Raw genomic sequence first — 20,749 nt, forward strand, 5'->3', positions numbered from 1 at the left:
TTATCCAATTCTAGACATCAATTTTGTTGTTGTACGCCTTTATATGAAAAACGACAGGATGATAGTTGTCATTCTACATTTTAATACTGGTTTCTTTCATATTAAGCGTGGTTAATCACTAATGGAATATTCAGGAGGAAGTTTAAATTTCACGTTAAACTAATAATTTTTTTCATATTCACAATTATCGTGTACCAAATTCTAGAAATAATTTTTTTCGCTTTGCACATCTTTTTGTAAAAACTAGTAGGTGGTAGGTGTAATACTACATTTTCAGACTGGTTTCTTTCAGATTAAGCGTGGTTAATCACTAATGGAATATTCAGGAGGAAGTTTAAATTTCACGTTCAAATAATGGTGATTTTAATAATTACCATGATCTAGTACCCAATTCTAGACATCAATTTTGTTGTTGTACGCCTTTATATGGAAAAACGACTGGATGATAGTTGTCATTCTACATTTTAATACTGGTTTCTTTTAGATTAAGCGTGGTTAATCACTAATGGATTATTTAAGAGAAAGTTTTAATTTTACGTTCAAATAAAGGTGATTTTCATAATCTCCATGATCTAGTACCCAATTATAAACATAATTTTTTTTGTTGTACGCCTTTATATAGAAAAACGACTGGGTGATAGTTGTCATTCTACATTTTAATACCGGTTTCTTTCATATTAAGCGTTGTTTATCACTAATGGAATATTCAGGAGGAAGTTTAAATTTCACGTTCAAATAACGGTGATTTTCATAATCACCATGATCTAGTACCCAATTCTAGACATCAATTTTGTTGTTGTACGCCTTTATATGGAAAAACGACTAGATGATAGTTGTCGTTCTACATTTTAATACTGGTTTCATTCATATTAAGTGTGGTTAATCATTAATGGAATATTTAAGAGGAGGTTTTAATTTGACGTTAAAATAAAGATTATTTTCATAATTACAATGATCTAGTACCCAATTCTAGACATCAATTTTGTTGTTGTACGCCTTTATATGTAAAAACGACAGGATGATAGTTGTCATTCTACATTTCAATACTGGTTTCTTTCAGATTAAGCGTGGTTAATCGCTAATGGAATATTTGAGAGGAAGTTTTAATTTTATGTTCCAATAAAGGTGATTTTCATAATCACCATGATCTAGTACCTAATTCTACACATCAATTTTGTTGTTGTACGCCTTTATATGGAAAAACGACTGGATGATAGTTGTCGTTCTACATTTTAATACTGGTTTCTTTCATATTAGGCGTGGTTAATAACTAATGGAATATTTAAGAGGAAGTTTTAATTTTACGTTGAAATAAAGGTGATTTTCATAATCACCATGATCTAGTATCCAATTCTAGACATCAATTTTGTTGTTGTACGCCTTTATATGAAAAAACAACTGGATGATAGTTCTCATACTACATTTTAAGACTGGTTTCTTTCATACTAAGAGTGGTTTAATACTAATGGAACATTTAAGAGAAAGTTTTAATTTGACGTTAAAATAAAAGTTATTTTCATAATCACCATAATCTAGTACCCAATTCTAGACATCAATTTTGTTGTTGTACACCATTATATGGAAAAAAGACTGAGTGATAGTTGTCATTCTACATTTCAATGCTGGTTTCTTTCAGATTAAGCATGGTTAATGACTAATGCAATATTTAAGATGAAGTTTTAATTCTACGTTCAAATAAAGGTGATTTTCATAATCACCATGATCTAGTACCAAATTCTAGAAACCAATTTTTTTTTTTTATGCCTTTATATAGAAAAACGACTGGATGATAGTTGTCATTCTATATTCTAATACTGGTTTCTTTCAGATTAAGCGTGGTTAATCACTAATGGCATATGTAGGAGGATGTTTTAATTTTACGTTCAAATAATGGTGATTTTCTTAATCACCATGATTTAGTACCCTATTCTAGACATCAGTTTTGTTGCTGTGCACCTTTATATCTAAAAACGAATTCACCTCCTTAAAATCAACTTGAACCTCAAAAAACTTAATTTTTAGTTTTACGTTTATATAGGCTAAAGGTGATCTTCATAATCACCGTGATCTAATACCCTATTCTAAACATAAATTTTCTTGTAGTACGCCTTTATATGGAAGCACGAATTTCACCTTTTTAAAATCAAACTCAACCTAAGAAAAAAATAAGTTTGAATTTTACGTTCAAATAAAAGTGATTTTCGTAAGCACCGTGACCTGTTACACTATTCTAGACATCAATTCTGTTGTTGTACGCCTATATATGAAAAACTGGATTCGCCCCCACAAAATCGACCTCAACCTCAAAATAATATATTTGTGAAACAGATAGATGAGCAAACTTTGTATATTTGGAATCAGCACATTTTATTGAGTCGGGTAGTCAAAGGATCTTTTCTGTTGTAATTTGTTTACGGTTAGGCCCTTTTTTTCACGCTCTTCCTGGACTAAACACATTGGAAAGGAAATGTAGCATGGAGAAAATTTTTGCACAAAGAAAAACCCAACAACAGAGACATGAAGAACCTAAATAAAAGAAAAAAAAAATCAGATTTCTGAAAAATTTAAACCCCACTACAGAACCATCTTAAGAAAAATAAGTCTTCCATTGTGGTCTGTCAAAATAAAAGAAAGTGAAAGACGGATCTTAAAAAGGAATTCCATATATACAAAAGTTTTAAGGACCCATAACCCATTTTTCGTCCCCTTTGTAGAGCAAGTTAAAAAAGTGGAAATCCAAGCTTCTTATTGGTCCTCCACGGCCAAAGAACTGTATCCTGAATAAAATTAAGTGAAAAAAAATCAAACAATTTTTTTCCTATAAATTTTGAAAGAAAAAATGAAACACAAAAAATGTGCATGTTTGTATTCTCTCTTTTTGTGGTTCTAAAATAAAGAGATTATTCTCTTATACTTAGACTAATTAATATAGCTACGACTCTTATTTCCGTTTCTTTTCTGCTTGATGTCAACGTTCAAAATAGTCAGTTGGTTTAATTTTGATAACTTAGAACAATTGATTGATGTTTTTAATTTGCAAAAAATATGGTCTTTAAAGTTTTCTTTATGGTCACTAAATGTTTTATTTTAGAGGAAAATTTCAACTTTTTAATTTAATTTATGGCTGTTTAATTGACATATTATAGGGATATAAAACATATTTATAGTAGTAATGCCTAACGGCTTCCGGAAAGGACCCGCCCCCTTCGAATTCGAGTCCAGATACTTTTTTTTAAAAGCTTCTTCGAGATGCAGGTATTACATCAATATTTACATTCGGTTGGTATGTAATATGGGTGACGCAATATTGCTTTAGTGTTAGAAAACCACATGATTTTCCTTAAAAACCTAATGAGAAAACCTTCAGGTGGTCCGTTACCCCTATTATTATATAAAAAAGCCAACACTTGCATTTAAGACCCTTGGGGGTTCTGCTACCCCCCCCCGGAAATATACTCTAAAAACCGACATTACCTAATATTGTCATTAAAAAAACCTTTGAAGGCTTCTTTACCCTAAGATTGTTGTTTAAAAAACCTACATTTATATTCAAAAACCTACATTACCCTACGATTCTCCTTAAAACCTGTATTAACCTAATATTTCTCCAATATATCAGGCAGCCATTTTGATTCGTTTTCCAGACGTGTAAGTATTGATTTCTACGTGTTAAATGATTCTTGAAAATTCATTTCCCCTCCCCAATTCATGGAAAAAGCAGTTGCTAGTATTGGGATATACACAGAATTCACCTGCCATATTGTTTTCTATCAGAATTCCTGGAAGAGCATCTGCCTTCTAACATGGAAACCATTCAATTCCTTTGTCAGGGGCGCTATAAACAGGCGGTAGAAAGAGGGATTTTCCATTAGTCTTGTTTTGGATTTCAAACACAACAGACCTTTCTAAAAATGCGGATATATCCCAGTACTAAGAAGTAAGTCTCTTTCTCTATTAGAACTATACCCCATCTCCAATTTCCTTATAGTTATTGCCAATTGAAAGCAGGCCAGTAAGCCTCTGTTCCTGTAGCCCCCCCCTCACATTAAGATGACCATATTCATTTTTCGGCTAGTATAATTTTCTACATGAAATTAGCATTTAAAACCCACTTCCGCCTCCCTCACCAGTGTTAAATTTATCTAATTTTATTTCGTCAAATATATGCTTTTTCCCAGTCTGCAATTTTGATGCATTTTTCCGCAAATTGAAGCTTATTTATGGCAAATGGTTAAAAATTCTATAAACAGGTGCGCTGGGTTGAACCATAGTTATTGCGTCCCGTTAGAAGTTCACCCTAGCGATAGTCAATTACATAGAGGGCTCCCCATTTGACTGGTCTATCTTCTAATTGCGCCTAAGCCTAGCAAATTGTTTCACAAAAAAGTTGTTTTTTCTCATCAAATTGACTGATTATTTTTTACAGTAAATCTTATTATTTTTGAGGGGAGTGGTGCTCGTTATGATTAATATTTCTAAATGGAAAATGCGATTGCTTTCATTTTGAGTATTCAATGTTTATATGGGAAGGAGAGTGGAAATCGATCGTGTTAAACCAACTGTGTTGTAAGGTGAAACAAATTAATTTTTCGTGTGAAATAGTTAGATAAGTATAACTTATGAATGAAAGGGGTTGATTCTTTGCCCTTTTTGACAAAAACTATTTGAGAGCCCCCCCCCTCTTTAATAAGGGTAGATGTAAGCATAGGCTAAAGACTAAAAGTCTAGTGATTGTCTGGCTTTTTCCTCTCGCAAATTCTTGTTTAGCTATCTTGTTAAGGGGGTCTACATACTTACCCTGAGAAGGTATTTTGAGGTCAAGATTTGTAACTCTTTAAATAACCATTAAAAATTCTTAGACTAATAATGACATATTTTTCAAGCTTTTCTTTTAAGCTTCAGATACCTGCATATAAAGTTAAGCTGGAGAGGGGAGGGTTTCTTATAATGATAAGGAGGACGGGGGGTGGGGGGTGTTTTACAGCGTTGTATAAAACATTTATAGCTATATTATAGCAAGAATAAGAGCAAAAAATTTAATTGAGGAATAGAAAATACTTAGGTAGATTATTTGACTAGTTGAATTCTATACCTTTCTTTGAATTTATAGCGCCCCCTTAGATTTGATATAGAAGGGTAGAATGCAACCACTTGAATTTAAGATAGGGTTTCTGGAAAAAGTTATTGGAAAGTATGATGATAGAGGGCAATCTCCCTGTATCATTACATGACCCGCCATGTGTGGCTCCTCTCCGTTACGGCGGGGTAATTTTCATAAGATATATTTTTTATACTAAATTTTGTTTTCTTTTTTATAATTTCCCAGAACTCCCTCCACCAATGAAAAGGGCAGGGGCCAGAGATTCAGCCCCTGTATAACGGCTGGAGATGCCTGGGCTATCGACGGCCGTGCTACACCAATCCTTGCTCCCCCATCAAGCCCCTGCACCCTCTATGTAAGACTGTCAAGCGATGCCTGTGCCTTCCAGGGCCACTATATACCAGCCCCCTGCTCCTTGTCATACTGTTGGCTGATAGGTGCAATGTGGATATGAAGCTGTCGATATTAATGTAAGCGTAAACTCCTTGATATTCTTTCATAAAGATTATTTATTGGCGCGATAAGAAACTTGCGGCTTTTTCTAAAAATTTACAATTCTTATTCAGGCTAACAAAGAGAGAAATAACTAGGACGTAGGTGTCTTGTTGGCTACCTCTGAGAGGGGTAGGGTTTAATGGTGTTGCCCTATCTTAAAAATAATCTTTTTTTTCAAGCTTTTAATGGTTTTTCGTTATGATTTAACGCTAAAAACTACGTTTTTATGCGAGATAAACATCTTGGGCTACTGGAATATTAATGCTATGTTCCTATCCTAGAAAAGTCATCCATTCTTTTCAGGATAATAAGGGCTTTTATTCGTTAGTTCTGACGGATTTGAGGAGCCACTGCTCCTCAGATTAATAGTTCTAAGAGAATTTTGCTAAAAAGGTTTCAGGTTAAACAAAAAATCGCGAAGAAAGGAAACGAGGACAATTAACAGCCAGTGAAAAAATTGAAAAATTATGCAAATATTTCGGTCAAGACCTCCGCTTGACCGTCCTCAGTGCAGAATAAAACTGATAAAAATGTAAAAACCAAACCTTAAAATAAAAACACCAAACTAAAATTGGACGACCCTTTCCTAGTAACGGTGAAAGGGTAACTGAATAAAAAACACAAGTCTAAATGGCATTTCAGAATTTCATTTTGCGTAAAGCACTTTTAAAGGCTGATCGCTTTCCAGTTTGATTGTTATCGGAGGGCAACATGTGTACGAGAATCCACACCATTTCATTTTGTTTGACGAGGCCTCTATCGTTGCCCCCGTTAAAGGTCTCACGCAAGTTTTCAGGGAGGCAGTTGAAATAAAAAAGCACATTCACCAAAAGGTAGCTCTCAATAGAGACACTGGAGGAATTTTTCTAAGTCCCATTTATGACAAAATTATTAATTCTGATCGTTTTTACATACATCCACAAAGTTATTTTGTGAAATCGAATAGAGTCTCCGCTAATAATCAAACTGGAAAGCGATCAGACTTTAAAATTGCTTTACACAAAATAAAATTCTGAAATGCCATTTAGACTTGTGTTTTTTATTCAGTTACCCTTTCACCGTTACTAGGAAAGGGTCGTCCAATTTTAGTTTGGTATTTTTATTTTAAGTTTTGGTTTTTAAATTTTTATCAGTTTTATTTTGCAATGAGGACGGTCAAGCGGAGGTCTTGACCGAAATATTTGCATAATTTTTCAATTTTTTCACTGGCTGTTAATTGTCCTCGTTTCCTTTCTTCGCGATTTTTTGTTTATCATGATTAGCCAGTGTGGTCTCAGAAATTATTTAAGGTTTCAGGTTATATGCTATTACAGCCTCTTAGTTTGGTCACTTCAAAGAAAAAGCTAAGACTAGTGTTTTTTTTTGCCCCCGAAGATGGTTATTCGAGGGATCCTTATTTGAAGGACCTAGTATTGAAAATTCTTAGGGTAACTATAAAATTTTTCACAGCTAAAAATTTATGTAGGAGTAAGAATTCTTATTTTTTTTTCAGGCCACAGCTGACGTTGACCGTTTAATTGATGATCACCTGACTAACCTTCTTGGAATAGTGCCAAAAGGCAGCAACACCAGTGACGAAGTACCGGCATGGGCAAAAAGTTTGATCGTCAAAAAAATGCCATGTCCACAATATCGGACAAAGTCTTTGTACGCGCGGGTGGTGTGAGGGTACTACCACACGATCACATTTTTTTCTAGTCATTTTCTAGTCATTTTTTCGTGTTTATATTTATTTATTTTTATATATTTTGATTTTTTTGCGCAAACTGGCATTTTAAAGAAGTGTCATCTTATGTTTTCTTGCTGCCACTTTACCCCTGCTGCGGCACCTTCCGGCCCCCGTTCTGGCCGCCACGTCTTCCGGAGGAGTCCAGTCACGTCCGGCTCTCCAAGTGGGATCCATTTTCGAGGTGCTTTTAAATGTTCAAGTGTTTTAAATGTCTGTTATATCGTTCCAATGCTTTTTCATGTCCAAGTATTTTCCACTGCCTATTTAAATATGTTTAATTGCTTATGTAAATACATATAAAAAATATAGTACATTTATTTACATTAAAAAAAATGTATATTCTATTTTTTGACTGTTTATTCAACAGATTGAGGTTAGGTTTGCTTAACTGTATTTTGACATTGGAGGAGTATGTATCGATTTAAAACACCATTCAGACCATTTCCTTGTCTACCATCAATGTCTGGCAAAACAATATTTTTAACAAAAATAATTCAAAATCATAATAAAATGTTTTGGGAGAATCCGAAAACTATCTACTATTGCTATAGTTAATGGCAAGAGTCCTATGATAAAATAAAGAGTACCGCACCAAGCATAAAATTCATACGAAGGCTTGACGTGTTTAATAGTATTTCGCCAAACTCGTGGTTGATTATTGATGATTTAGCTGAAAGTATTGAAACATGGTCTCAGTAAATGCTACAATTATTCACGGTCCGGTCGTATCATAAAAAAATATTTGTAATTGTTGTTCTGCATAATATTTTTCATCACTATGAATGTATGAGAACATTTGCTTTGAATTGTACTTATTATATCATCAATAGGGTTGTTCGCTATTCAAGTTCTCTTATAACTCTAAACAAACAAATCTACTCTGGCGAACCAAAAGTTTTACTCTCCGCATACAATCAAGCTACTAATAAACCTTATGGGTATATATATTTGGATCTTAATCAAAACACGCCCGAAGAGTTACGCGTAGTCACTGATATTTTTGATAATGAAATTACTGTATAACTATCCGCTAATAGTAAAAAACATCATCAGTAGCCATCATGACGCTGAAGAATCTACATGAGAACATACATTTATTTTCCGTTCTAAGTAATCCAAACCACGGCTTCGGAAAGCTACACTCAAACATGGTACTGACAATAAATTAATTTATCTCACATCTGAACTTTGTTTACATTTAACGGAAGGCTATGATCAACTGTTAGAAGGTGTTAGGCAACAGACAAAGCAATTTCGTTCACTTGTACGTGACCTAGCTTGCAAAAAGAAAGGAAATAGCAAAAGCAAACGATTGTTTCTTTTCATTGTTACTGCCGATAATCGTTTGACGTGTAAACACTATTCTCTAGAAATGGCTAAACCCTATAAATTGGCACAACTTTAACTTGCTCTTTCCTCAAAATAACACCTTAGAGAAAACATTGATAAACTGACTACAAACCAGATAAATGTCACCGCCGAAAAATTTTGTATGCTTCAAACTGTCCTCTAACATGACAACAAATATAAACCTTGTCGAGAAAATCAGCTCAGAGTAAATGGCATTGATTAAACTTCTGAAAGTACTGAAAGTTCTGAAACTTTGAAAAAACCCAAACAAGAAGAAGAATATTTATATTTGTTGACAAGTGTTGTAGACTTATTACCCCCCCCCTCGTATTACGAGAAAAGTAAAAGATTCTTGATCTATCTCGCTGAAAATGATCTAATTGACGAGAAAAAGAATGAAGTTATAATCCAGGGCAAACCCTGCAATTTAATTTATTTGTTATCAGATTAAATTGCAATTCGTAAAAGACTTGAATCCTTTGATAGTCATCTATTTAAAATTTTTGAAGTCGTGAAATTTACCAAAAAGTCTTATTGGGAATAAAAATGCTTTAAAACGATTAAGGGAATTTTGAGAAATATCACGAGATATGTCCAAAGATAGGAAGCCAAGTGGACCTGGTGAGGGTATTAAACGAACACGTCTTTCCACCTCATTTAGTATGCAAAAGGGTAGCGGAAGCTTGACATCCCGATTACGTTCAAAATGGATCACGTTTTGAAACGGACTTATGAAAATATTGGAGAAGTTGGAAGTTTAAGTCCTCCCACCGCACTTTCCAATGTCACCGGTGTTGAAAAGAAGAGGGCAAAAGAGTATTTACAGTAGAAACCCAGTTGTACTCTTCATCGAAACCATAGGGCCAGAGGCCGGGACTTTCAAAAAACTAAAGCCTTTTTTCCCTTGCATATATTACAAGCAGATCTTCTGACTGTAGACTAGATTCAATGACGTCATAACAAACCGTACAAATATATTTTACTTGCAATCAGTGTTTTTATTCGCTATGCATATACAGTTCTATTGCAGTCAAAGAGAGGCAATGAAGTTGCTAGAGCTTTTGACTCAGTCTTTGAACAAGATTCATATAGAAAAATTCAAACAGACCGGAGGAGTGAATTTGTTAATCCACATCTAAAAAAAAGTTTTATTGGAATATAATACGATGCTCTATCATAGTCAAAGTCCGATAAAGGCGGCATTGGCTGATTTTATGAGGACTATTCGGTTTTTAATTTCAAGATATTGTACATTGAAAAATACTGCTGTTTTTCTTCTATATTTATGTAAAATAATGTTGATTTATGATCAACAATCTCATCAATCCTTGTCCAATGTTAGGCCTCTTGAAGCTCATCACAGTGTGAATACTCTTGACATTTTTCTTAAATTATTTTCTAATGAAAAGGCAGGGAAGAAAAAATTTGATATTGGTGAAACTGTTAAAATCAATCGAACAAGAGATATTCTTGAAAAGGGGAATTATTTATGGTCCAATGAACTTTATAAAGTGTCAAAGGTCCTAGACACTAAATCTGTAACATACCGTCTTTTTGATATGAAAGATGATGAGATTCTTGGCAGTTTTTATGATTATGAATTGGAAGAAGTTGGAAATAGTGGAATACATCGAATTGAATAGGTATTAAAGAGTCAAACTCGCTATGGTAAGAGACAATTGCTTGTTTGCTTGCTAGGATACAACTCTGATTTTGATTCCTGGATTACCATCGAAGATATTCATCATAATGTCTAATGATTTTTATGTGACATTCATGTCCAATGTCTCTGACCCCCTCAATGACAATTTGAATGAAACGAGCAATGTTTTGACGAAAATCTCCCCCTCAATTAGATTTGAGGGAAGGTATGAAGTTGCTCTTGTTGATTGTGTTCTTGGAAGTGCATATGATATCCTAAGAAAGGGTCGTACATATGATATGAAAGTAAGACCCTTTGACTTTTCCGATGAGGGTGCAGTGGCAAATTTTGACTTTGATGATTACCATTTTGCAATTACACCATATGGGGAATACAGCAAAGTGAGCGATGTTTGTCTAGACATCAGCAAAAACAGTTCGTGTAGAAAAAAGGGTAGAATCATATTAAGCTGTTCAGCAGATCAGTGAAAAATTTACACTACTCATTCACCTGAGAAAGAAAAAATTTTCATCAACAAATATATATACAATGCTGTCGGTTTTAAAGATTGTGTCATTAAAATAAAAAAAAATCAGTGGCAAGCAGCTTGTTATCTATGCAGCCTGTGTACCCGCCTTCTCATTTGACAGTTGTATATTTCTTTACGCATCCTTTGTCGAGAGATCGAGAGTCAGTAATAGCGTATTCTACGTATTCTTGAACGAAAAACCAGTCACGAACACATTCACCAGTACAATATAAAGCACCTTCAATACATTCCAGTCAATACTTCGTATTTGGAGCTCTGTCAGTTAACATTAAGAAGTGAATTGGGCGATCCTCTAGCAATAACAAACGGTTTTGCTGTAATTACATGTCATTTTCGAACCATTAAGTGAGATGGCTAATAGAAATCGTTTTGTTTGTCCTGAAATTGATTGCTACGTTTCTACTCTTGGATCGAGACAATTGGGTCATGAAATGGACTATTACAGGGGTCGTTTGTCAATGTCTGGTTACAGTCTCAGCAATTGGTTTGCTAAGTTATTTTGCTCTGCACTACTTCTGGCTAAAAAAAATATATTGCACTTGTTGCTGCGGATTTTGCGGCTTCTACGCTACATGATTGGGGTTCTGTGAAGGATTTTACAGAAAGTGTTTCATAAAATGTCAGGTTCGGCGCCCGATCCCTCGGCAAGCAATTGAAATCACGACAAAGCGGAAAAAGTTTGAAAAGAGTGAGAAGGCCCTTATCACTCATCAGTCTCAAGTCAACCAGGAAGCGTAAAGCATCAAACAAGAAAAAGAATGAAAAATTGTTAGATCAAAAAAGGATTTCTTTTGCTAGAAATAACATATCTACCTCGTAAAGAATCTAATCCTTCAGTCAACTGATCTCGAAATCTTTTCAAAGCAGAATATTTTTATGTGAGTGTAAAACATGGTTACTATGAACAATTTTATCCGCAACGACCACTTTCTCAGAACGTCCATTTTCAAATTTAATCCAGTGAAAATTATTTCATAGATTTGACCTCAACATTTATATATTTCCGTGTCATTGTTAAGAAATCTAACAATGAAAAACCAAGTGCAGCCGAGGGGTTATCCTATGAAAATTGTGCACTAAACAATTTATTTAGATAAATAAGTGTCTATATAAATGGAACACTGGTGAGCACGAGCAACAATCTTTCAAATTATGTAAGTTATATAAAGCTCATGTTGATGGCTTAAATGTCCTAATAACTAGAGAAGTATGGCTATTGGATATGAACATAAAACGGGCAGCGACACTGGAAATATACTTGGAAATGCGACAAATAAAGATTTACAATTAGTTGGTAAACTAAACCCTGAGATATTTAATATACATCATTGGTTGCCCCCCAATGTTAATATTGATATAAAGCTACAACTCACACTATATAATTTTATTTTGCGAAAGGTACTTCATGTCCGAAAACAACAAGTTATAAGTTCTTTTTTCTTTGGCAATAGAAAAATTAACAGCCTCTGGAAATAATATCAAATTGCTCGTTCCTCATACAATCACGAATCAACGACATACTGCTATGAGTACGCGTACCTACACTAATTCATCATTTATCAATGGTGAAATTCCTTCGAACCTTGCTTTGGCTTTTCTATAAAGTGCTAGCGCCGTTGGATCATGGGTAGATTATCCACATAAATTCGATATGTTTGGACTGTCGCGTCTTGTATGTAAAGTAAATGGAATTCCAATCTACAATTTATCCTTTGATAAATCCTACAGGACCATATATAAACTTACAATGCAATCCCTAAATCGAGATTCACAATTGTATGAAAATGGTATAACCGATGAAATGTTTGCGAAAGATCATGTTATCATTGTATTAGATTTGTCTGGTACTCAAGATATGACTATTGTTGGACGGGTACTGTACGTTTAGAGTGTACCTTTGCCGAGCCACTCAAGGAGAGTATTGCGTTAATCTCGCTAAATAAATTTGAAACCTATTGGGGAATTACACCTGATGGCAGTGTTCTAACAGACTTGGCGCCATGAAAACGAATCAAATAATCAATGTATTCAATTTGGATACTTACATGTCCAAATACAAATCCTGTTGCATACCTTTGGATTTCCTAGAGTATATTCAACGTGTTAACAATGCCCTTATCATTGTTAACAGTAGCCCATCAACTGTAAAGACAGGGCATTGTTTATGAATCTTTCAAGCAATAAAGAATATTGAATTATTGACCTACCGTATACGTTCTACACACTTCACATCAAAAACTTTTTTGAGCAAAGTGAAAAATCTATTATTCAGAATCGCAAGTGGGTACAAGATTTATCAACCAAAAGTTGTAGTTTTTACGAACTATTATATTTTGTTTTCCGATGTCATGGGTATACATACAGTCAGTTCCTCAACTTTTTTGGGTACAATACACGATTGAGTGACTTGATATTTGAAAAAAGTCTTTTTTACCTATACAATATAAATTTCGGTGTCCTAAGAGTGAAATTCTTTAAACATGTATTTAAATTTGTTTATTAATAAAATTTGTATGTACAAAAACACTGTGTCCTTTCATATTTATTTTCCTACGTACATGTAATGATCAGAAACGATAAGTGGTAGCAGCTCGTCAGGATTTAATATGTATTCATCTTGTTATGCAAAGTCTGGGCCACATTTTCTACAATAAATTGTAACTTCATTTTTATTAAATCTCTTTGTAAAGTCAATAATACTATTCTTATTCATATTATAAAATTCACGTGTTTCAATTTGCTTATTTAAAGCAATGTCACACACAATATTCTCATGTAAAAAAATTACTCTCTGTAACAGCCAAATAAAAGTCTGTAAATTTATAATCGTAGTAGCCGTTATCTTCACAGCGATGTCGTAAAAACCAGACTCTTTTATTATTCCAGCAATTGAAGCGTAGACCAGGTTCTTCTTCCCAAAACAATTTAAAACCATGACGATAACAGTCTCTTAAAAATAAAGTGGAATCGCGCTTAGGGTTTTATTGCAATTATGCCAGGGTAAGTATGTTCCCATTGATAATATTTATCTTAGTGACAACTCGAGCATAAGAAACTTTTAGTGTGAGAGTCAGAAATCTCTTCGAGACAAGAAATACAGTCTTTTATTTGCACAGCATATCCTCTATGCAATTTACACGGATTGCATAATTAACACTTTTCATTATAGTCATTAGTAAAAGTACAGTTCTCACAGGAATTCCAGCTATCCAATGTATAAATGTATAATGGACTTGTGTGAAACATTTTATGTTGACTCGCTCATCACCAAAAAGAAACTGACTCAAGATCAATAAAATGAATCTCTTCTAGGAGGAGTGACGTCACAAAACATGTTTAGACACGTTGTCTTACAAAATGGCCGTCTAAGTAGTGATTAAAAGCAAAATCACAATATCATTTTGTTTTGTCTCAATTAATATATATATAAAATTGAATAAATACAGCTGGACCACAATGTAAAAGTTTCACGCAATAGTCCAAAGATGGGGAATCAGTTCCCATTATATCGTCAAACGTTCCCTGATAAAATATTTTTCTTTGAAGAGATAACTCTAGAAAATCATCATTAAAACTAACCACTTTTCCAATTTTACTAGATTCTGTAAGATTTTTTGGTTCTCAAATCCAGCCATTTTTAATCCTGACACTCTCACTATCGATTATATACAAAGAATTCTGCTAGTAACAAACTTACTCCTTTTTTATAGATTGCTTCAGATTGTTTTCTTCAATATATTTCACTAATGCGCTTAACCCGTCTTGTAATCTCTGAATATGTGTTATATTCACTTTTGCTGCAAAGCAAATTTTTCTTCCGACTTGAAGTTGTTTAATGATATAACATACCCCTGAAACATCTTGTCCTATTCTAGGGTTAGTCTGCAAACCCTTGTAATTTCCACTGCTACTTTAGGTACTCTAGGCTCCATTTCACTATTGGTAGCGCCTTTAATATCAAATAGTGTAAAAGCATCCATTACAATCTCCACGATGTTGACACACTGAACTCTTTTTGAATACTGAAGTAAGATTGTTTCATCCATATTACACAGCAACCGAATGTAAACATTGATGTAACACCTGCATATCTTAGAGAACAACACTATGAGGTAACCAGCAAGTAGAACAATAGGGAAATTTTTTATATAAGACAGTAGAACGCAACTTTAAATGAATTTTTCGACCCTATATTCAAGGCACCCAACGTCCACAGCAAAACAAATGAAAAACCGAATATAAAAGAACTTACATTAAAAAACAATCTTTAAAACTAAGATATTTTCAAAACTGACCTAGCATCATTACTTCAGGGAAGTTCAACCAGGACTGGTATATCAAAACGAGGTGAAAAAAGACAATCCTTTCAAATAGAATAAAAAATATTCACAAACAAGCTCGTAAAGCTAATTTTGCCTTTTTGGCAGCCAGCCTAGAAGGTCTATCCGTAGCAGGTTGAGTGGAATTGCTCACTGTTTTCTTAATATAATTAGTTAAATCATTTTTAATTAAATTTGTATATAAGGTATTAAGTGAATATTCCCCCAAATCCTTATTTAAAGAAGTATTACTATTTATTTTTATTCTAATTTCAATTGCCTCTCGAAAAACTCGTTTTATGCCTAAATCATTACTAATAAGGGAAGTTTCCTCAAAAAGCATTTTATGGCTAGGATTATCAAAGATATGCTTAAAGCAGAATAAAAAAAATATTTGTACTATTACAATTTAAAGCTTTTGTTATGTCATTTTTGTGCTGTTGTAGGCGTTTTTCTAAAATTTTGATGGGTTCTACCAAACATAGTAGTTGCCACAGTCACATGCTATTTGATAAACCCTTCTTTGGCAAGCAACTGTGGTAATATCTTTACCAGAGTTTTGAAAATTCATGATTTTAAAATTGTTGGTAAATACTACATGAAAATTATTTTGTGTGCAAACTTTTTTTTAAATTTGTAGTGAATTTTGTAATATATGGAAGGTAAATTATATTTGAGGGCTTGGCGGGAGCTTCGTATGATAAAAGACCTTAGATATTACGAAAGCGTCTTGCCCGTCTTCGGCTAATTGTATTATTAATGAAGACAATAGGATAATTGTTTCCAAAAAGTATTAATTAAAAAAAAAGCTTTCCCGAGGGAAGTAAAGAGCGAAGTTGAAACTTAAAACGGACAAAAATTATTACTTCACAGCCTACACACATCAATAAAACTAGTACAAATAAACCAACTAATTATGTTTCCCTATTTTTTTAGGATTCTACAAAACTAGCGCTTTACTGAAAACACAAAAGTCAAGTGTAAAAAACAGGATTATTGATTTAAGAGTCAAAAATGAGTATGTAGCCTGACAAAACTAAACGAATCTATAAAGCTTTTCATAGGCTTACACCAGTTGTGACATCAGTAACTTTCAGTATACAATGAAATTTATCTTAAGAACATAAGCGTTAAACTAAATATTTTTTAATAACCCCGAAGTGATTGAACAGCATACAGATATATTGGATTGATTTATCAAGCAGCATTTTGGTCTTGCCAGCTATAATACCAATTGTGGGTAATATACAGTCTTAAATTGTAAGAAACATGCTTTAGTATTACTTGAAATGAAGACCAAATAAGATATAATATGAACTCTGGAAATCTGATTATTTCTCTCTACACAACAGTGAATTTCAAGCTATAATGCAAATTCTAGAGCTAATCTTTAGACCTAATACTATCAGGATGGCTTTACTTCGAACTTGTGTACAAACTAATCATGACATGTCCTTTTCAGAACCAAAAAGAGACCCAGTCATTGAACTCAGCCATTATGCAGAAGTGATACCAAATTAAACGTGAAAAAATAAAATAAAGCAAAAGCCTAAAATGGATTGTCGCTTTATCTTAAAAGGGATTGATCCTATAAGGGATTGATAAAATTTTTATTCTGTAAAAAGTGTCCTTAATGGGTTTGCTTTTCTGTACCAAAACTCTTGTATTATTTTGTATTTTCAATATAGTGTAAGTTTTGTATAATCCTAATAGCACAGGGAAACATAATTAGTTGGTATATTTGTACTAGTTTTCTTAGTATGTATTAAATAGGCTGTGAAGTAATAATTTTTGTTCGTTTTAAGTTTCAACCTTGCTCACTACTTCCCTCGGGAAAGCTTTGTTTTTTTAAATTAATCTTTTTTCCTTTTTGATCAAAATTTAATGTAGAAACAACGCTGCCATAATCTTTTTTATTTATACAGAACAATGTATGGTCGTTTTAAGTTTTAAAGTCCCATCTTATTGATTATGTTATAATTTTAATCGGCCGTCTTCGCCTGAAAAAGCCATAATGAAAACAAGGCTTTATAAATCACCCGCTGACTAGCAGAAATTAGAAGGCTACTGTAACAAAAGAGAGCTGTTTAAGGGCTCATTCAAAAGCTTATATTTATACCTAATCGCTTTTATAAATTTGACTTGATAGTACATTCCCACAAAGTGCACTTTCGGTTTCTTCCCCAACTTTTATAAATGAAACAAGTGCCTTTTCCAATGAAATGACCAAAAAAGGTGATTTCAAAACCTAGGCAAGAGCAAAAACTAAGGGGGCAAAGACGTCCATTCCCCTCAATTACCGCCGTTAGAACTAATAAACAGGCTTCATCATCAAAGAGTTAAGTTTGAAGGTTCAATTCAAAACTGTTGATCAATCAAGCTTTATTTTTGGTAGATCAAACAGTTCCTGGTAACGAACTGTAAGTAAGGAGCGACCCGGCTCAGTAGTAACCGAAACTCTAAAAACTGGAATTTTGATACCAATAGATGCATAAAAAATCAGATTTTCATGATGATTTCAAATATACAAGTTTCATCAAGTTTAGTCTTACCCATCAAAACTTACGCGCCTGAGAAAATTTGCCTTATTTACAAGGGGTTTAAGGCTCTTTTTCGAAATCACCATAAATTTCTTTTCGCAATAAACTTTTACTTTTAAGATTAACCGACACAATAGTTACCATTCCTGATTCAATGTCAGATGCCAATTTTTTTCTCACCCTGCTTTTTTTTTTGAAAACGCGTTTTCCAACTTTTGAATATTATGGACTGTGGTTCCCTCTTTACTAGGTTGCAGCTGCTACTGCAACCATGATAGCTCTAATAAAGTTTAGTTCATTCTGTGCTGTGAGATTCAGAGCAAACGTTTAAGGAACGATCAGCAATAGAGGTAACAACAGAGCTCTTTTAACTTGTAGGGGTGTTTCAATATAAAATGTAGATATCTGTTGTTTAGTGTGGGTTTTCTGTAAATTGTCAAATCCAGTTTATCAATGCTATGAATAATTAATCAAACAGTTCGTGGTAACGAACTGTAAGTAAGGAGCGACCCGGCTCAATAGTAACCAAAACTCTAAAAACCGGCATTTTGATAACAATAGATACATCAATAGAATCAAATTTTTATGCTGATTTCAAATATATAAGTTTCATTAAGTTTAGTCTTACCCATCAGAAGTTACGTGCCTGAGAATATTTGCCTTATCTTCGAAAAAAGGGGGAAACAACCCCTAAACGTCATAACAACTTTAATAGAATCACCGTACCAGAATTAGGGTATCGGAAAACCTTGCAATAGAGGTTTCAAGATCATATCTTCAAAAATGTGGAATTTCTTATTTTTTGCCAGAAGAAAGATCACGGATGCGTGTTTATTTTTTTTTCATTTTTTTTTTTTAACTTACTAAGAGGGTTTGGAGGGGAAGTATATGTGATGGGCTCTTATAAACCTCCAGTTAGGGGCTTTGGACTATAATTATTGTAATGGTACAGTTTTAAGCTTCCAAACTCTTCCACTTAAGAACAAACAGAAAATATTCCGTATATGAAAGGGGCTGTACCCTCCTCAACGCCTCGCTCTTTACGCTAAAGTTTGACTCTGTTTCACAGCTTTCTTTTTGAAACAATAAAAAACTTTAGCGTAAAGAGCGAGGCGTTGTGGAGGGGACAGCCCCATTCATATACGGAATAATTTCTGCTTGTTTTAAGTTTAAATGTCGCTCCTTACTTTCAGTTAAAAAAAAACTTGTTTTTTTTACTTAATTTTTAGTTGAAAGGTTTTTAGTTTTAGTTAATTTGTTTTTGCAATACTCTTTTACTTTTAAGATGACTAGGTGATTTATGAAGCTTACTAAGAGGGTTTGGAGGGGGAGTATATGTGAGGGGTTCTTATAAACCTCCAGTTAAGGTCTTTGGACCATAATTATTGCAACGGTACCGTTTTATGTTTCCAAACTCTTCCACTTAAGAAGTGGTACCAAAAGTGCCGTTTTAGTGCTATATGGCACTTTTGGAGGGAAAATCGATAAAAAGCACGTAGATATGAGTAATAGATTTGAAATCAGCCTTCCCAGGATATGCCTTAAAAAATGAGTGCATCATATTTGCAAAAATAGTGGATTATCTGGAAAGTAATCGTATTTTTTTCTAACAATATATAGATATGTAATTCTTGGTTTTAATATTGAAATAGATTTCCTTTGTTTTTAAAAAATTAAATTTTGGAAAAATTAAAATTAAAATTTTGCAAAAATAGTGGATTATCTGAAGAGTAATCATAAGAAGGGACACTCCATGATCGAAAAAAAAAAATCCAAGCTGGAATCGAACGCATGATAACGTAATTTGAAGTCCAGCGCTGTCAAACAGTTCGTGGTAACGAACTGTAAGTAAGGAGCGACCCGGCTACCGAACCGAAACTCTACGGTAACCGAATCTCCAAAAAGCGAAATTTTGATACCAATAGATGCATCAAAAGAATCAAAATTTAATTTTGATTTCAAAAATATAAGATCTATCAAGTTTAGTCTTACTCATAAAAAGTTACGCGCCTGAGAAAATTTGGCTGATTTTCGAAAAAAGGGGGAAAGACCCCCTTAAAAACTATAGAACCTTAAGGAAAATCACACCATTATGTTCAGCGTATTATAAAACCCTACTGTAGAGGTTTCAAGCTCCTATCTACAAAAATGTTGAATATTTCCATTTTTTGCCATAAGAAATAACCCGGTTGCGTTCTTTTTTTGGGTTTTTGTTTTTTCCCAGGGGTGATCGTATCGACCCAGTGGTCCTAGAATATCGTGGGAGGGCTCATTGGAACGGAAATTAAAAGTTCTAGTGCCCTTTATAAGTGACCAAAAAAAATGGAGGGCAACTAGGCCCCCTCCCACGCTCAATTTTTTCCCAAAGTCACCCAATTAAATTTTTGAGATAGCCATTTTGTTCAGCATGGTCGAAAATATCATAACTATGTCTTTTGGGATGACTTAATCCCTCGAAGCCCCCAGGGGGAGGGCTGAAAGTTATGAACTTTACCCAATGTTAACATATTGTATTGGTTATTGGGACCCGGCTCAATGGTAACCAAAACTCTAGAAAAGGGTGCTTTGATACAAATAGATACATCAAAAGAATCGGATTTTAATGCTGATTTCAAATATAGAAGTTTCATCAAGTTTAATCCTACCCATCAAAAGTTTAGTGCCTGAGAAAATTTGGCTGATTTTCGAAAAAAGGGGGAAAGACCTCCTAAAAGTTATAGAACCTGAATGAAAATCACACCATCATATTCCGGGTATCAGAGAACCCTACTGTAGAGGTTTCAAGCTGCTATCTACAAAAATGTGTCATTTTGCATTTTTTTGCCAGAAAAAGGATCATGGGTGCGTGTTTATTTTTCTTTCTCCCAGGGGTAATTGTATTGACCCAGTGGTCCTAGAATATCGTGGGAGGGCTCATTGGAATGGAAATTAAAAGTTCTAGTGTCCTTTTCAAGTGAAAAAAAAATGGAGGGCAACTAGGCCCCCTCCCACGCTCATTTTTTTCCCAAAGTCACCTAATCAAA

The 20,749-nt window shown here is 33.8% G+C and overlaps 1 protein-coding gene across 1 annotated transcript in view; it reads left to right on the forward strand.

The window, feature by feature from the left end:
- The first annotated feature begins 642 nt into the window (after nt 1-642).
- LOC148949866 (uncharacterized) overlaps nt 643-20,749 on the forward strand; it is a 44,959-nt gene continuing 24,852 nt past the window's right edge. The window contains exon 1 of the mRNA XM_089091345.1: nt 643-741. The gene's annotated coding sequence lies outside the window, so the exon portion shown is untranslated. The remainder of the gene's footprint in view (nt 742-20,749) is intronic.

This window comes from Artemia sp. Qi Xiang Cuo, chromosome 7 (genome assembly GCF_049724085.1).
Source record: "Artemia sp. Qi Xiang Cuo chromosome 7, ASM4972408v1, whole genome shotgun sequence".
Lineage (NCBI taxonomy): Eukaryota > Metazoa > Arthropoda > Branchiopoda > Anostraca > Artemiidae > Artemia > Artemia sp. Qi Xiang Cuo.